This window comes from Bubalus bubalis, chromosome X, assembly GCF_019923935.1.
Source record: "Bubalus bubalis isolate 160015118507 breed Murrah chromosome X, NDDB_SH_1, whole genome shotgun sequence".
Classification (NCBI taxonomy): domain Eukaryota; kingdom Metazoa; phylum Chordata; class Mammalia; order Artiodactyla; family Bovidae; genus Bubalus; species Bubalus bubalis.
Window position 1 is genome coordinate 143158559 of NC_059181.1, and position 7035 is coordinate 143165593.

The window sequence follows — 7035 nt, forward strand, 5'->3', positions numbered from 1 at the left end:
AGCATCACTACGAACAAAGCTAGTGGAAGTGATGGAATTCCAGCTGAGCTATTTCAAATCCTGAAAGATGATGCTGTGAAAGTGCTGCACTCAATATGCCAGCGAATTTGGAGAACTCAGCAGTGGCCACAGGACTGGAAAAGGTCAGTTTTCATTCTAATCCCAAAGAAAGGTAATGACAAAGAATGCTCAAACTACCGCACAATTGCACTCATCTCACATGCTAGTAAAGTAATGCTCAAAATTCTCCAAGCCAGGCTTCAGCAATACGTGAACCGTGAACTTCCAGATGTTCAAGCTGGTTTTAGAAAAGGCAGAGGAACCAGAGATCAAATTGCCAACATCCGCTGGATCATGGAAAAAGCACAAACGTTCCAGAAAAACATCTATTTCTGCTTTATTGACTATGCCAAAGCCTTTGACTGTGTGGATCACAATAAACTGTGGAAAATTCTGAAAGGGATGGGAATACCAGACCACCTGATCTACCTCTTGAGAAACCTGTATACAGGTCAGGAAGCAACAGTTAGAACTGGACATGGAAAAACAGACTGGTTCCAAATAGGAAAAGGAGTACATCAAGGCTGTATATTGTCACCCTGCTTATTTAACTTATATGCAGAGTACATCATGAGAAACCCTGGGCTGGAGGAAGCACAAGCTGGAATCAAGATTGCCGGGAGAAATATCAATAACCTCAAATATGCAGATGACACCACCATTATGGCAGAAAGTGAAGAAGAACTAAAGAGCCTCTTGATGAAAGTGAAAGAGGAGAGTGAAAAAGTTGGCTTAAAGCTCAACATTCAGAAAACGAAGATCATGGCATCCGGTCCCATCACCTCACGGCAAATAGATGGGGAAACAGTGGCTGACTTTATTTTTCTGGGCTCCAAAATCACTGCAGATGGTGATTGCAGCCATGAAATTAAAAAGACGCTTGCTCCTTGGAAGGAAAGTTATGACCAACCTAGACAGCATATTCAAAAGCAGAGACATTACTTTGCCAACAAAGGTCCATCTAGTCAGGGCTATGGTTTTTTCAGTAGTCATGTATGGATGTGAGAGTTGAACTATAAAGAAAGCTATGCGCAGAAGAATTGATGCTTTGAACTGTGGTGTTGGAGAAGACTCTTGAGAGTCCCTTGGACTGCAAGGAGATCCAAGCAGTCCATCCTAAAGGAGATTAGTCCTGGGTGTTCATTGGAGGGACTGATGTTGAAGCTGAAACTCCAATACTTTGGCCACCTGGTGCGGAGAGCTAAGTCATTTGAAAAGACCCCGATGCTGGGAAAGATTGAGGGCAGGAGGAGAAGGGGACGACAGAGGATGAGATGGTTCGACGGCATCACCGACACAACGGACATGGGTTTGGGTGGGCTCCGGGAGTTGGTGATGGACAGGGAGGCCTAGCGTGCTGTGGTTCATGGGGTGCAAAGAGTCAGACACGACTGAGCAACTGAACTGAACCTCAAAGAAACATTGTCTTGATTCATTAATTTTAAGGCTTAAAATCAATACATCTATTGTAATTTTTATTGATCAATGACAATCCTCACAAAACGCATTTTACTCTTCAACTTTTTCTTCCATGACTTCACTAAAGACTTCTAGGTCCCTCTATTCCCAGATCCCTCTTTACTCACCACACACACAAAATCCACTTAGAGTTTGTGTCACACACACCACCACCATACAGGTGTTCAAAGTTTTATAATTTCAAACCGCATGAATTTATTAAATCAACAAATATGTACTGACTGCCTCAGCTGTGTGTCAAGACCTATGCTGGATGCTTTGGATAAAGAAACAGGACAAACATCCTGCCTTTGAGGAAACTGGGAAAAGATAAGTCAACATCTTAGCAAGTAGTCAAGGCCAGGCGACAGAGTTGCCACTGTGACCCCTAGATCCAATTTCAAGCTTCATGATAAGAAACAGAGTTTCCCATCAGGCCCTGCACACAGTCAGTGTTTGTTGCCGATGGTGATGATGATTTGGTATTTTTCCAGAAGATCAGCTCTCAAATCTGAGGGCCATTCCAATTAAACCCGAAGTATATTTCATCAAGGAATTGTCACTCATTGGCATGTATGGCCTTTTAGCTAAAGACTGATGTGCTAAATGAGCAATGTTATCGTACTGAATTCACTTAACATGGATGACACTGCAGTCTTCCAAAACGATCTCATTCTCAAGTTTCCAAATTACCAGCTACTGCAGTTCAACTTTCTCAATCATCTATTTGCTGCAGAATAGAAACAAAGACAGAATCTGTCTCTGTTTTGATCACAGTCCAGTCAAGGGTTGGGCCTCCCAGATCAGATACGCGTTCCTTACCATGAATCAGTGACCAGCTTTTGGCACACCTCAGCTTTCCCATGTGTATTCTATGATTGTTGCTATATATATAATAGAGATAGGAAGATGATATCATAGTACTCCAGGGAGCTTTAAATACAGCATTATGCATAAAAGAAAACAGTCTAAAAGTAAAACCAAAGCTTCAGTTAAGTGCAGATTGGCCCCCAAATGGCATTTCAGAGTTTCATTAAGAAATGTCAAAGACAGCAGTAGTCCAAGCTATTGTCTACTTGAGGCCAGTTCTCCATCCATCACAGGTAATCCTGAGTGAGTGGATTCACTTGCTGAAGCTCCAACTTGTCCTCTAGCCATATGAACTAACAGGAGGCCATTAAGAGGCAACCCAACAATTTGTCAAATACTTTATTTCGATAACCTACTGTCCATGAGATATTAAAAGGGTTAATAAGAATACATTTTCTTACCTGAGAGAAAGATAAAACTCGACATGAGAATGGTTCCATAAAGCTTCTGATATATGTGTTCTTTCATTGTTTAAACCTGCAATGAAAAACCAGAAATAAGCTGAGCTCAGTCAGAACAAACGATTTCCAAGTGCATGTTACTATACTTGTCCTTCGGATCCCACACAAGACTTTTCCTGTTGCTCAAAGCCAACATTTATTGTTGCTGTTTAGCCCTCAATCGTGTCTAACTCTTGTGACCCCATGGACTGTAGCCCTCCAAGCTCCTCTGTCTATGGGATTTCCTAGGCAAGAATACTGGAGTGGGTTGCCATTTCCTTCTCAAGGATCCTGCCCCAGGAATCGAACCTGTGTCTCCTGCATTGGCAAGGGAGTTCTTTACCACTGAGCCACTAGAGAAGACCCAAAGCTGACATAGTCGGCCACAATATAGATGCTTGTGAGTTATGCAGCTTGGCTGCCACCTCATCGACTGATTTATTTGCATATCCACTTAACACATTTTATTGAGTGCCTACTATGTGTCAAACACTGTGTTACACACTGGGAATACAGTGCTGGAAAGACAAGACAGAGATACCTGCTTTCATGGGGCAGTTAGCCCAGAGGGGAACTCAGTCATTAAATGTATAATTACAAAAGGTGATGTATTCAACCTTTTTCCTTTAAATCTCAGAAACCGTTTTTTTTTTTTTAATTAGAGTATAGTTGCTGTACAATGTTATTTTCTGCTGTATAACAAAGTGAATCAACTATATGTATACATATATCCCCTCCCTTTTGAGCCGCCCCCACCCTCCCCAAAGGTGATATATTCAACCTTAATGCGCACAACTTCAACCCAACTTGCCGTTTTAATGATGCTAAACTTTTTGGAGGAAGCATTATGCAAGATCTGATAGACAAAAGTAACTCATCAAATCATTGCTATTTCTAAAAGCACATCTGTTTAGAGAAACCTGACTATTTTCTTATGTTGACCCACCTTCTCTCCTTAAATAATCATAACCAAAGCTGCTTATTTGGGAAACATACTGGAAGTCCCCCTTGCTCCAACCAAAAGTGGTATTAAAACTACAAATCCTATGGAAACTATTACAAAAGCTTGGCAGTAAGGCACGGGTGGGTATTTTCTGATTTTAAATAAAATACACTTCTGAATGATTTACCACTGATTTTCACATTTTTTTTCTATAGAATAAGGCAACATATTATATTTCTTTCCACTTCTAAGCAGGGTTTGGAGTGAATTGACTCACTTTATATTTAAAGTAACAGAAGCCAATTAGGAAACCAAATGAGTCTTGGGCGTGCTATGAGCACCAGCCGTTAATAAAGCTCTTCATATTTACCAAGTGTGCTACTGCTATTCTCATTAGAATAATAAGGAAATTTGTATGACTTGGATGGATTTTCTAAACTACAAGCTTAGAAGTAAGGGGCTGTCTAAATCTTTTATGACTTGCGAGATGAAATGCAGGTTAAATTTCCAGTGCTGGAAGAGGATCCGACTGAGAATCCGTAACTAGCTTTGAGACTGTATTGCTTATTGCCGTTCCTTCATTTTCCTGGGCCTCAGTTTCCTTATCTGTAAAAATGGAGATAATAATCTGCCTATTTCCCAGAGCTGCTACAAAAGAGGATCAAATGAGGTGATATTTCAAAGGCAATTTTCAAAGTATAAAGTGCTATAGAAATGGATATGATTGCTATCTATAAAATGGAATTTTCAGCAGCAAACAATCCAATTTATACCTTCCTTGCATTTCCTCTAAACTTTTCTAACAATTTCAAGGTATATTTCAGAAACTTACCTCGCACCCCATAAATAAACGCTGGAACATTCATACTACAGAATACTATGCAGTCATTAAAAGGAATAAGGTAAGTCTCTATGTTTATTAGGCATGAAAGCTGGGTTGTAGGAGGGGGGCTGACGACTGACATATACAAAGAATACCATACAATTCTGTACTGCGTAATTCTTTCATAAGTAGCATACATTACCTACATAATTTTGAAACGTGAAGGAAAGGAGAAAGAAAAGGAGGGAGGGAGAGAGGAAGGGAGGGGAAACAGGAAGGAAGGGGACAACAGAGATAGGAAGGAAGAATGGGAATGAAAGGGGTTTCCTGTATGCCTCATACCATTTTGTACTGTTTACAGTGATCCTGCATTACTTTCATAATTTAAAAAAAAAATGAAGGAAAGAAGGAAAGGAAGAAAAGGGCAAGAGAGAAGAGAGGGTAGAAATTAAGGACTTTTATGTCTCATACAATTACATGCAATTTGGTTTTTATGATGAATATCTGTTACTTTTGTAGTTTAAAGAAATTTAAAGGAAGGTGAAAGAGAAAGAAGGAAGGAAGACACTTACCTGAGGACTAGACTCCCTTAGCCTCCCACCCCTGTGTCACTGTGGAGTCCAGAAGATGAGTTTGCTTTTCCAATGACTAGATCTGGTTTCTGAATCCCTACATTTGATGTGAAAGGAGACAAGCAAAAAAATAAAAAAAATAAAAAAGCAGGAGGTTCATTATCTGCTGGCCATGCCTCAGTCACCTTCTTCTGTGGATCAGATCAGCCTCTCTGCTCTTAGCTTTATGGGGCTTGTTGATTGGGCACATCCCCTTTTTGTGGCTGGTAGCACGTCACGGGGCTGCTCTCCCAAGCAGGAAATCAGCAGGAGTAAAGTTCTCAGGTATATCACACACACCTGCAATAACCCATTAATTTGAGGGCTCTTTCCCAGTTTTCAGTAACGATTATCTTCAGTTGCCAGTTGATTATGGCTTTGGTAAACTGGATCTATTAAACAGACACTTGTTCACTTAAGCTCGTTTCATTTTATTAAGACAATGGGGAGGAAGGGGTAGTGATGTTCAGAACTAGAAGCAGAAAGCAGAGGCCAAGGAAGTATTAACTTGTTCACATCTCACACTGTCAGTAAAGGGAAGCCAGCTGTTTACCCTCGCTGCAGATCCAGCCTTCAAATTGCCTTGAAAAGAAGTAAACTTCCAGAACTGGTTTGTTGGTGTCATTCTCAAGATGGAGGAGGTAGCTTTTGCCCCAGAAGGTGTCAGTAAAGACCTTTGGGGATGATGGAAATACTAAATCCCATCAACCATCCAGACATGATTCCTGCCACCCTCTGCATTTCCAAGATCGGAACCCTGAGGTCCACAGGGTAGAATGAATTGCTTAAGGTCATGGAGCTTATGAGAGGCAGAGCAGGAACGAGAACTGAGGCTCCTGACTCCCAGACCAGTGCATTTTCCTTTCCACCTCACACCGTAAATGGGAAAAGACCATCTAAAAAGAGGCTGAGTCAACCTATCATCTGTAGGTTTTCCATGGGGGAAGGGGGAAGAAGGGGTGTATAGAATCACCCCTTTTGTACTATTAGAATTTTAATCATCTGCATGTATTGCTTTTTCAAAGAAAAACACTGAGGCTTAGTTTATTTGGTTGTAGTGCAAATGAAATAATTGACTAGAAAATGAAATGTGGAAAAAAAATAAAGAAGTTGGAACCTTTTGGTCAAGGAAAAAAAAGGCCACCTGAGGAGGAAGAGCTTTCATGGCTACCTTCCATTCTCAGGAAGGTTATTAGGAGAATGTTCTCCATATCTATATAGTAATAGGAAATGGATTGAAACTGCAGTGGGAGATATGAGTTAAATATAAATAAGTTATTATTGACAATAGGGGTTGATCAACACCAGAAAAAGCTATCACAGGATGTTATGAGCCATCCATTCCTGGAAACTCGAAGGTCTAGAGAGCCATATGGCTCTGCTGATTGAAGTGTCCTCCCACACAAAGTGCTGAGCTTGGTGACACTCTGTCCCTGTTTTGGACAATACAATAGACCCTTAATCTGGTGAAGGTCCAGGCTGTCATCATTCCCTCTTCCCTTTCCTGCAATGAGCATCCCACCAGGCCAGTTAGGAGTCTGATGGTTTCCATACAACATGGCCCCCCAAACACAAGCACACTACTGAATTCAGGGCTGAACCGTAGAAACAGTGGAAGAGTCCAATGCTGGAGGAAAAACCATCTGAATGGGTGACTTCCTAAGGGATTTCCAACGACAATCTTGATTATATTTGATTGCTACCAAAAACACTGGGGTCTTCCTGGGTACCTCAAATGGTAAAGAATCTGCCTGCAATGCAGGAGACCCAGGCTCAATCTCTGGGCCAGGAGGATCCCCTGGAGAAGGGCATGGCAGCCCACTCCAGTAT

At 41.2% G+C, this 7035-nt stretch overlaps 1 pseudogene; it reads right to left on the bottom strand.

The window, feature by feature from the left end:
• LOC112582604 overlaps window positions 1-5962 on the bottom strand; it is a 39872-nt pseudogene extending 33910 nt beyond the window's left edge.
• Between the last annotated feature and the right edge of the window lie 1073 nt (window positions 5963-7035).